Source organism: Bidens hawaiensis, unplaced genomic scaffold, assembly GCF_021521415.1.
Source record: "Bidens hawaiensis isolate Kalapana, Puna unplaced genomic scaffold, B.hawaiensis_p1.1 tig00038812_1, whole genome shotgun sequence".
Taxonomy (NCBI): Eukaryota; Viridiplantae; Streptophyta; class Magnoliopsida; order Asterales; family Asteraceae; genus Bidens; species Bidens hawaiensis.
In genome coordinates this window covers 34,962-45,188 of record NW_027505578.1, presented here as the reverse complement: position 1 = coordinate 45,188, position 10,227 = coordinate 34,962, and the positions used below count along the sequence as shown (strand labels likewise).

General features: G+C 34.3%; 1 pseudogene across 1 annotated transcript; it reads left to right on the top strand.

The window, feature by feature from the left end:
* Positions 1-271: 271 nt before the first annotated feature.
* On the top strand, positions 272-2,402 carry LOC143614061 (short chain aldehyde dehydrogenase 1 pseudogene; annotated as a pseudogene). The gene is made up of 2 exons (XR_013150233.1): positions 272-590; positions 1,870-2,402. The product of XR_013150233.1 is annotated as a short chain aldehyde dehydrogenase 1 pseudogene (transcript).
* The last annotated feature ends 7,825 nt before the right edge of the window (positions 2,403-10,227 follow it).

Genomic DNA, 10,227 nt, shown 5'->3' with positions numbered 1-10,227 from the left:
GCCAACAGCCTTTTAAACTTTCTAGAAATCCTAGATTTTTCGCTATAACTAACCACCTATAAATATAACCCATAAATTGCATATAGTCACCATTTTCTGCCAAAGTTTTTAACATGAACTCCCTTTTGTGTAATACTTCATCATCCCCATGTACCAAAAGGTCGTTTAATTATTATTATTATTATTATTATTGTTATTATTTCTTTCATTCTTTAAAACTTGAACTCTCACAATTTAAAAGACTTTTACAATTTCAATTTTATTTAATTTTATGCGTTTACTTTTACTAATTAACTAATTCATTCTACATGCTTACGGACTAAAAGATAAAGTCGCCATAGTCACTGGCGGTGCTAGCGGTTTTGGAGAAAGCACGGTGAGGCTTTTCACCAAACACAGTGCTAAAGTGGTGATCGCAGACATCCAAGATGAACTAGGAACTTACGTTTGTCAAGACTTACTTTCTAAGTTCGGAAACGATTGTGTCATGTATGTTCATTGTGACGTTTCTAACGATTCCGATGTTAAGAACCTAGTAGACACCACAATTTCTAAATATGGAAAGCTTGATATCATGTTCAACAATGCAGGTATCTCCGACGACCCAATCAACACCATTTTAAGCACAAGTATCAAAATTTTCGAAAGTGTTTTCGATGCAAACTTGTTTGATTCGTTGCTCGAGTCTGGACGTGGGCTGATTTTGTTAAGGGGAAATTACCAAAAAAGGCATCTTTGACCATAGAGTTTACAAAATAGGCATAGATAAAATACCTAACCAATATAGACAATCGATTTGTCAATGTTTTAAACCTGTTATTTTACTCGTTTCAGATTTAGTACAAAAATTGTACAACTGGTTGGACCGGGAGATTCAACAGGGTTGAACAATTTACCTTGTAATTCCAAATAAATACAATTTCAACCAAAAACAATAACCCAAAAGTACATTAATAAACATCAAACTTGAACCAAATATCACATATGAACAATGATCGAGCCAGATATAAAGTTTGTACTTTGTATACGAAATTAGTCAATTACAAAATATGTAAATAAACCAACATTGGATTTGCAAGATACAAAATTGGTTAATTAACGAATCTTCATTGTCGTGTTTACTCGTTTTAGTTTTAACTGCTATTTTAAAAGTCAATCTTTTAAATTTAAAACCGGTTTGACAGTTTAAACCAGTATTTTTAAAAAAAAAAACCGGTGGTACGATGTTCAAGCAAACCATACAAAAGTATCGGGCTCTAAATACCGTTGCCTTACGGAAATTCGGTACAACTGGTTCAACCGATCAGTACGTGCCACTTTTTAAAATATCGTGTAAGATCCTTCGGCACCAAGTGAGCCTAGTATGTCTTCCTTTTCAAGACGACTTGGCGAATCTCTTATGGTGTCATGTTATGTAGTTAGGCTAACCGGTTACCTAAATTTGAATAAGTAGACTAGAGCTAGACAGTTGCCTTGGGTAGGTGCCTTGTCAAGGCCTGTTGGGCTCAGCTATAGCCCACGTCAGTCGAGACAACTGTCTTGCATGCTTATCTAAGTTTAGGCAACCAATTAGCCTAATTAGGACACGTGTATGTCATAAATGTGCAAAGTCATGTTGAAAGAAAAATATGGCTGACACTTATAATATTGAAAACGAATCACAATGAATAAAAACCAATAAACCATACAAGCATTTTCTAGACAACAACTCAACAAACAAAAAACTTTAATATAGTGACACAATCATACTATACGTGTAACTTAAATAACCTAAATAAAAAAAATATAACTTGCGCATTAAGTTATTCATTTTGGTCCCTGAACTTTATCTTCTTGTGACATCTTATGACATCATGTTCAACAACGCAGGTGTCTCCGGCGACTCAAATAGCACAATCCTAAACACAAATGTCGAAGATTTCAAACGTGTTTTGGATGTAAACGTGCTTGGTTCATTCTTGGGAGTCAAACACGCTGCTCGAGTCATGATCCCAGAGAAGCACGGGGTGATTTTATTTACTTCGAGTGTGGTGTCCGCGATTGCTTGTGGAACAACTCACGCGTACACTGCGTCAAAGTACTCGGTGGTGGGCTTGATGAAGAACTTATGTGTGGAGTTAGGAGAATATGGTATACGAGTGAACTGCATTTCGCCTTATGGTGTGGCTACACCGTTGTTGGTTAATGCGCTTGGGATGGAGAAGGCGGTGGTGGATGAATGTGTGCGTGCTTCGGCTGTTTTGAAAGGCGCGGCGCCGACGGTGGAGGACGTGGCGATGGCGGCATTGTATTTAGGGAGTGATGAGGGTAAGTTTGTGAGTGGAGTTAACTTGGTGGTGGATGGTGGTTATAGCATTGTTAATCAGTCGCTTATAACGGAGTTCAAAAGGTCAATGCCTTAAGAAACATACTTTTGAGCTATACTTTAATGTTACTTTGAATATGTTGTGTATTACTTATCTTTGTTATTGTAATTCGTAAGTTGTAACATCATGGATGTGGTGGTATGGAAATAATTATTAATAAAGTTTTAATATTGATATGTAACATGTAAGTGATGGGATGCTACACTTATCCATGTTGTAGTTGGTTTCTTTGTTTTGTGTTTGCATGGTCCTTAAATAGGAACTTTTCCATTATGAATGTTAAGAAGAGTGGCGAAGTCTGGACTTAGTCATAACAGTGCCTTTCTCGGAAGTGATCGTGTTCAATACCTATAAATTTTTTTGAATAAAATCGCTAAAATTTATTCTACTAAACGAAAAAACGACGGTGACCAGGATCACCCTCAATTCCTCTTATACTTCGGCGCTAATATAGTTTAACGCGAAGTCCTTTTTGTGTCCTCTTAAGTTTCTTCTCAGTTCTTACTTTTGATCCACTCTATACACATCAAATACTTAAATGGGGACATTGTTCTTGTTGTTTTTTGTTATTGATAAAAAAATATATAATGATAATAATTAAAATAAATAATTGAAATTACAATACAAACTAGACTTGATTGTTGTTTCTTAGTCGCGTATTTTCCGTTGGTTAGCATTTTTTGTTTGAAGTAACTTCTTCTGATCAAATTGTCGCCTCAAACTCATTTTCACTAAACTCACAAATCGTTTAGCTTTGATCCTCTAGTATCATGTTATGTAGAATTATGCATGTATACGTGGCACTTTGTATTTTATGGTGTTTTCATGCATATGCCGGGTTTTTCAATATATTCCAACGTTGTGTGGGAACATTGAATGTCCGTTTAATGTCATTTTCTAGCATTTTCTTATGATGTTTTAAAGTACTAGGACTTTGACAAGCCCACTTGGGATATAAGTATATTGTTAGTTGCAACTTTAGAAACATTTATAGCATTATAAACAATCAATTTTTACCCTATATCATTCATTTGTCATATCCATCTAATTATTGTTTTTGTAAGTGCGGAGCGGTCATGAGGGACTACAATTGGCTTTGAAAAGAATTGCAACGATTCAAGAAGGAAAAAGTTGTAGAGAATAAACTAAAACAATTCAATTTATTTTGATTGGTATCATGAAAAAAATGAGGTAAATGATGGATAAATTAGTTATGTTGTGTGAGAGAGAACATTTAAATTGAATTAATCAAACATTCAAACTGGTCTTTATGGGCCAAGCCTTGATCATGAAAATTAAAAGAAAGATTGGAAGTTTAGGTCTAATGGGCTTCACTTAAAATATGCCATGGGCCTTGAGCCAATCAATTTGAGTGGCCTGAGTAGAGGTGCACAAATCGGGTTTTTTAAATACCGGGTTCGGGTATGACCGGGTACTGAAAATATTCGGGTCGGATTCGGGTCCAGGTATTGTCTCTAAAAACCATACCCTGTGTATCGGGTTAGGGTCGGGTATAGAACCGGGTATTTGAATACCCTATTTCCAGGTATTGAAAAAAACCTTATTTTCGGGTTTTTTTGGCTTTTTGTCGGGTATTTTTCGGATATATATTTGATTTTTTTTAGAGGTTGCACCTATTAAGATTATTTTTCCGGGTATTTTTCAGGTAATATCGGATATTTGAAAAATCCGCATCCGGTTATTTTTAAAACCCTGTTCGGGTATAAAACTGGTTTGGATTTTCGGGTATTACTGGGTACAGATAGGGTCCGGTTCCAGGTATGGGTTTTGGTACTGAAATGCATACCCTATCCGTACCCTACAGGTAGAGTCGGGTACGGGTTCGAGTATTAAAAACTCGGGTATAAAAAAACCAGTTCCTAATATTTTTATCGGGCCCGGTTCCAGGTTCTAGTTTTTTGTGCACCTCCGTGCCTGAGGCGACGGCAACAAATTGAATCAACTTTTAGAAAAGCAATTATTTTAAATTTGGTTTATGAACTTCAAAATGAATTAATTGTTAAGTTTTACTAAGTTATTTTCAGTTTACTATTAAATATTAATTGTCCAGCTAACTATTTATTTTTTTAAGTTTCTTTTAATTTCATGTTTTGATTTAGTTTTCTTTTTTATTTTATTTTCTCTTATCAATTGAGTAAGCTTTTCTTATTTACTAAACTAAATAAAAATTTAATTGTTTTATTTAATGTTAACTTAACTTTATCAATTATTTTTTTAAACAATGATAGAATTTTAGTTACATCAAAAATACCTTTTATTCTTATTGTTCTTATTATTATTATTATCATTATCATATTATCTGAAATGGTAAACTAAACTACTCCTAAATAAATTTCCTAAATTAAATAACAATATAAAAAAAATACAAACACATGACGAGATATTTTAGGCATATTACAAATTTATTTTTAGGTTATTCTTTCAGTTGCTATATAACGAGTTGTAGTACCGTACCTTACCGGTCACGTAACAAACTGACACTGACGGAGTTATCAGTATGTCCTTCATCGCAGCGCACAGGTTGAATCCTAGTTAGACAAATGTGTGTACTCTTCTGTCTTTGTGCAATTCTAAAATTTAAAAGAAAACTAAATGTTTTCAACAACTTTCTCATCCATCATCAAAAATAAAACAACTACCACTATTACTAAATGTCAGTAAGTCTGGCTCTTGTTGTTTTGAACACCTGCTTTATTAACTGTATACTTGAAAATATATGAGTATTTACTTTCCACTATTAGGCTCTATGTTGTGAAGCTAGATAAAAAGGGGTTATATACCTACTCATCAAGCCGTGGCGCCAAACAACCACAACACACTATTAACAATGATGGCGCCTAGCTCCTTGTTGCCCTCTTGCGCCATTTCAACGGCGGCATTCTCCCTTCTTAGTGAGTGCGTGCCACTTTAAACTCACCAGTCCTATTAAAATACACACATTTAATTACTTTTTATTGTTTTTCTTTTATTTTAAATATTAGTTAAACCAAGTTAACCCACAACGTGCTATTTAAGTTATAATCTCATTGCTTACGTGACATTGACATGGCATGATAATTAGCTTTTACTAGTTATCCTACACAACCTTACAGAGTTGCATGTGTGCGGATGTATTGTAACTGATTTTATTTAATGAATTCTTTGACACATATAAACATTTGCATATAGAGCTTTTAAGATATAATAGGTGGTTATATTTTTGTATAACTTCCTTGTATTTCATATTTACAATAATATATACGAATGTTTATGTAAATTTTTGGTCTCTACTTAAAAGTGTCTCAATCAAGGATAACTCAAAGGTGAGTGAAATAAAACAAACGTTTTAGCCCCTATTTCTCTATGGTCTAAATTTTTGGTCTCTACTTAAAAGTAAGTAATTTTGATTTAAAAATTGTTTGATAATAGTTTTTGTGGTTTATAATTATACATACACATAAATAACAGGGGTTGAGTTCAAATGCATAGTCTTCTAAAACTATGAAGTCGTATCAAACAAACTTTGATTGAACTCAAACTAACGGCATTGGAACCGTCTTGTTAAACTCTACAATATAAGATTTTAGGTTTTCGGGTTTCGATTTAAAGCTTGTAGATTTTAGTTTTTTTGTTTAGATCATTGTGCATTTTTATTTATCGTTATGTTTTTTGTTTATTTTTATCATTTTTCTTTTTTCTAGACATTTATATTTTTTTTCCTCAGAATTGCATTATATTTGTGATCCATTGTGTCTTTGTATCCTTACTAGATTTAGGAGACTATGCAGGATTATAACTTAACCCTATAGAACAATATGGGGGTTGGGTTATTGAATTGAAAACAATTTTTCTTATGAAAAGGGTCACAATTTTATTATGCATTTCAAGCCTCGAAATAGTCGAGACGTATTTGATTTCTATACAGAATAATGCATATAAGTTCCGTTATTGGTGATGTGATGTTGGTGTGCATATAAGTACATGCTAAGGGTTGGTGCTCGTATAATTGTGTGTTGTTAATCTATACAATTATATTAGTAGTTGGTAGTTTGTGTCTTTAGGTTGATAACCATAAAAAAGTTTAATTGCCTACATGTGTATTAAGATTCTAGGTTAATGAATCTTGGTCAGTAACATGTGGCTATCTTTAATAGTTCATGGTGGCTAATAACACACTGCCATTGAAATCTAATCTGGTAGTTGAAGTTTACACACGTGATAGAAGCAGGAGTCACGTGATGAGAAGAAAGCAAATTCCATAATGTGTTAAAAGGTATAAATGCATTGGTGGAATACTTAATTCCATGAAGGAATATATCCACATCTATTTAGTATTTACCGAAAGTGTTGTAAAAATCCCGACTAGGCACTTGTTTAATTGCTAGTCTTCACTCCACCGATTAATTTTGAGCTAGTCGGCCAATTAATCAGTCAATGGTCAAATCCTGCCAAAATCACCATTAATCAGACTTATTCGTGTTTTCAGACGAGGTTCCGGCCAGAATCGGTGGTTTACGACGAGATTCCGGCCAAATTCAACGGTTTCTAATGAGATTCCGGCTAATTTCCGGCCAAAATGTATATGTGTGTATAAAATTATTCATTAAAGTTCTATCCGATTAATCCTGATTAATCTCGATTAATCACTAGTCTCACCCCACCGCCTGACTATCGACTAGCGATTTCTACAACACTGTTTACCGGTAAGACTTTGATTGGAGGAGAAAAGGATAAAACCATTTTATCAAATTTAACCACATTCTTTTTACATCATTAAATGTAGCAAAATATGTTTTTCTAACGGTCAATCTTATTGAATGAATCAACAACTAGACTAGCAAGATGCTAGACTAGATATAACATACACACTGATTACATGCACATACGTTTACAATATCATGTTTTTCAATCCACCCCATTAGTTTTATTCTATTCTTTACCCAAAGAAAAGGAAAATTGGTTTTAAATACTCCCAACTATGTCATATTGGCAAATAACAGTCCCAACTTAACATTTGCCTGGTGACGGTCCCAACTAAAGGTGTATTTGTTTCCAATGGTCCGCGACTAACGAAATGCTAACCCCGTTAGTCTGATGCTTATGTGGCACGCCTAGTTATCAAAAATTGATTACGTGACAGCTTACATGGCATGTGGCTTTTAAAATTATTTATAATTATATTAAAATATTATTTAACCCAACCCAGCCTCCCGTCTCTCCCCTTCTGCAACCACAACTTCATCTCCGGCACTCCGGCGAGCCACCACCACCACCTTCACTGTAAAGCATATTTTCTATATTAAGATTGTATTAGGTTTAATCATTATATTAAAGCATTAGACTATCCCCAAAAATTAGAGTAACCTTAGCTCAGGTTTTAGTTTCTTAAACCCAAAACGAGTCGGATACGAGTTCATCGGAGGAGAAGATGCAAAAGTATCAAAATTTTGAAGCCTATATGTTCGCGTTTCATACAAATACTACGACTAATCGAAGCTCCGCGGAGTTACAAAACCTAATTAAGATCTCAGATCGGTGACGGAAAAGCGGCTAGGGTTCCGCCCAACGTATGGTGGCCCAACGGTAGGCGGAATTAGCTGTAGAAGGGTTGAGACGACTAACAGTGGTAGTTAGATAGGTGAACCACCTGAACTTTCCCATGGGGTTAACTTTGTCCGGAAAAATTAAGCAATGGTGGTGGACGGGTGGTGGGTTGAAGAGGGAGATGGTGGTGGTTGTTTGTTGAAGATGGTGTACAGGAGAATGGGAGATGAAGTGGTGGTTAAATAATCTTTTAATATATTATATAATATATTTATTAATAATTTTAACAGTCACATGCCATGTAAGCTGACACATAAGCAATTTTTGATTACTAGGCGTGCCATGTAAGCATCGGACTAACGGGGTTAACATTTCGTTAGTCGCGGACTATTAAAAACAAATACACCTTTAGTTGGGACCGTCACCAGGCAAATGTTAAGTTGAGACTGTTATTTGCCAATAGGACATAGTTGGGAGTATTTAAAACCAATTTTCCCAAAAAAACCTATATCTTTTCTTTCTTTCTTTCTTTATATGTTGAATAACTTAGACCCTTTCGTTTTAAAAAAGGGTCATGTTTCTCATCTTCCATATACAACAATATGCCGTGAGTATCACCGATTGAACCGTTCTCCGTTTAGTTTTTGTACTCCACTAGAGAGATGGATTTTGAGATACATAAATAAAAGGGTGTAGAAAGTTATCTTTCTTTTAACGGCTTTTAAAATTTTATTATTGTAACCCATATGAATTTAATCTCTCATCAGTTTTGAAAGACAAAACCTTATTTAATATATTGAAACACCGAATGCCTTTTTGGTTTGTAGAAAGTTATCTAGTTTCTAGAAAATTATAACATATGGTTAAGAATAAACATATAAGATTTATTACAACCACGAAGTAATTTTAGTGTTTTTTTAACTGTAACAACGAAGTAATTAAGTAAAAAAAATAAGAGAAGTAATTATAAGGTAAACAAATTATAGTCGATATACATTAATGATGAATTGAGTAAAAGCTAGGGGGGTTGGATGTGGTGACATCACTCATCACACACCTCACCCAGTCGGTGCCACATCACCAACCTCAAATTCATCACATGTGATGGTTTTTTACTAGGGGTGGTGATGTGTGATAGAATTTTTTTGTTTTTGTTTTGTTTTTTTTTTTTTGCAAGATTAAATGTTACATAAATAAATAAATAAATAAAAACCGACAAAAAATGGTTGATATAGGCCTCGTCACGTTTCCGCCAACTTAGTCGACTTTTATATAATTTTTATAGCATTCAAAAATTCAAGGTTTAATTCGTAAATTATTCTAAATTCTTTTTAAAAGAAATGTGAAAGTTAAGGGGTTAAATGTGTAAATTGTATTTAACAAAACGCAACAGCCTCCTCCTTCTTTCCCCTATTTTTTCCGGTGACCCAACAAAACGCAACAGCTCCTCCTTCTTCCCTGTTTTTTTCCGGTAACCCCCCCACCTCCCAACGGCTACTTCCATCTCGCAACGGTCATTTTTTCCTCGAGAACCCCACCATCACCCTCCATCACTTGCGTGATGGCCATCACGCAATATTGCCATCACGCGCGTGATAGCCCACCGGCGACGGTGTTGAGTGGTGCCATCATGCGTGATGGATCTCCTTCACGCGGTGCCCCGTCCCCCCAAAAGAAAATTGTTGTTATGTGGATTTGATAAAATGCTACAAAACTTTAGTTAAATATATAAATGTTACTATTTTTATTACATAAGATGAGAAAGAAAATTCATATAAACTTTTATGAGAGAGAAAAGAAGACTGAAAAAGACTAAGTAAATTTAATAACTCTGTGCTGATCATACATAATTGAAACTGAATGTTCATCATAAAGAATTTAAATAGTGTGGTTGGAATTGATAGAAATTTAATATTCGATTCAAAGCGTTTAGCTAGAGCTTAATTATAGGGTGTACTATATACAATTGGTGTTAATGTATGCATGTATATTGGTAGCTACAAGTTAACGCTTGATGACCAAGCAATGTGGATTCAAAGGCTTGTACATTTGGCATCAATACATGTACAATGGACTTGCCTCATTGTTTATTGAACATTGGTAGCTATAGCTTAATGGTTGGGATTTTTTATGGCAAATAATTAGGTTTCAGTATCAGTGGATGACCGTTAGTAATTAATAACATTTGGTATTTCTGTTATAGTTATTAATATTCTGTATGGGTTTTATCTTATAATGAAACTAGACATGCAATATGGTAGTTGTACAACATACAAAATGAGTCAGAATTAATTTATGTTGTTTGGTGCACCTATTT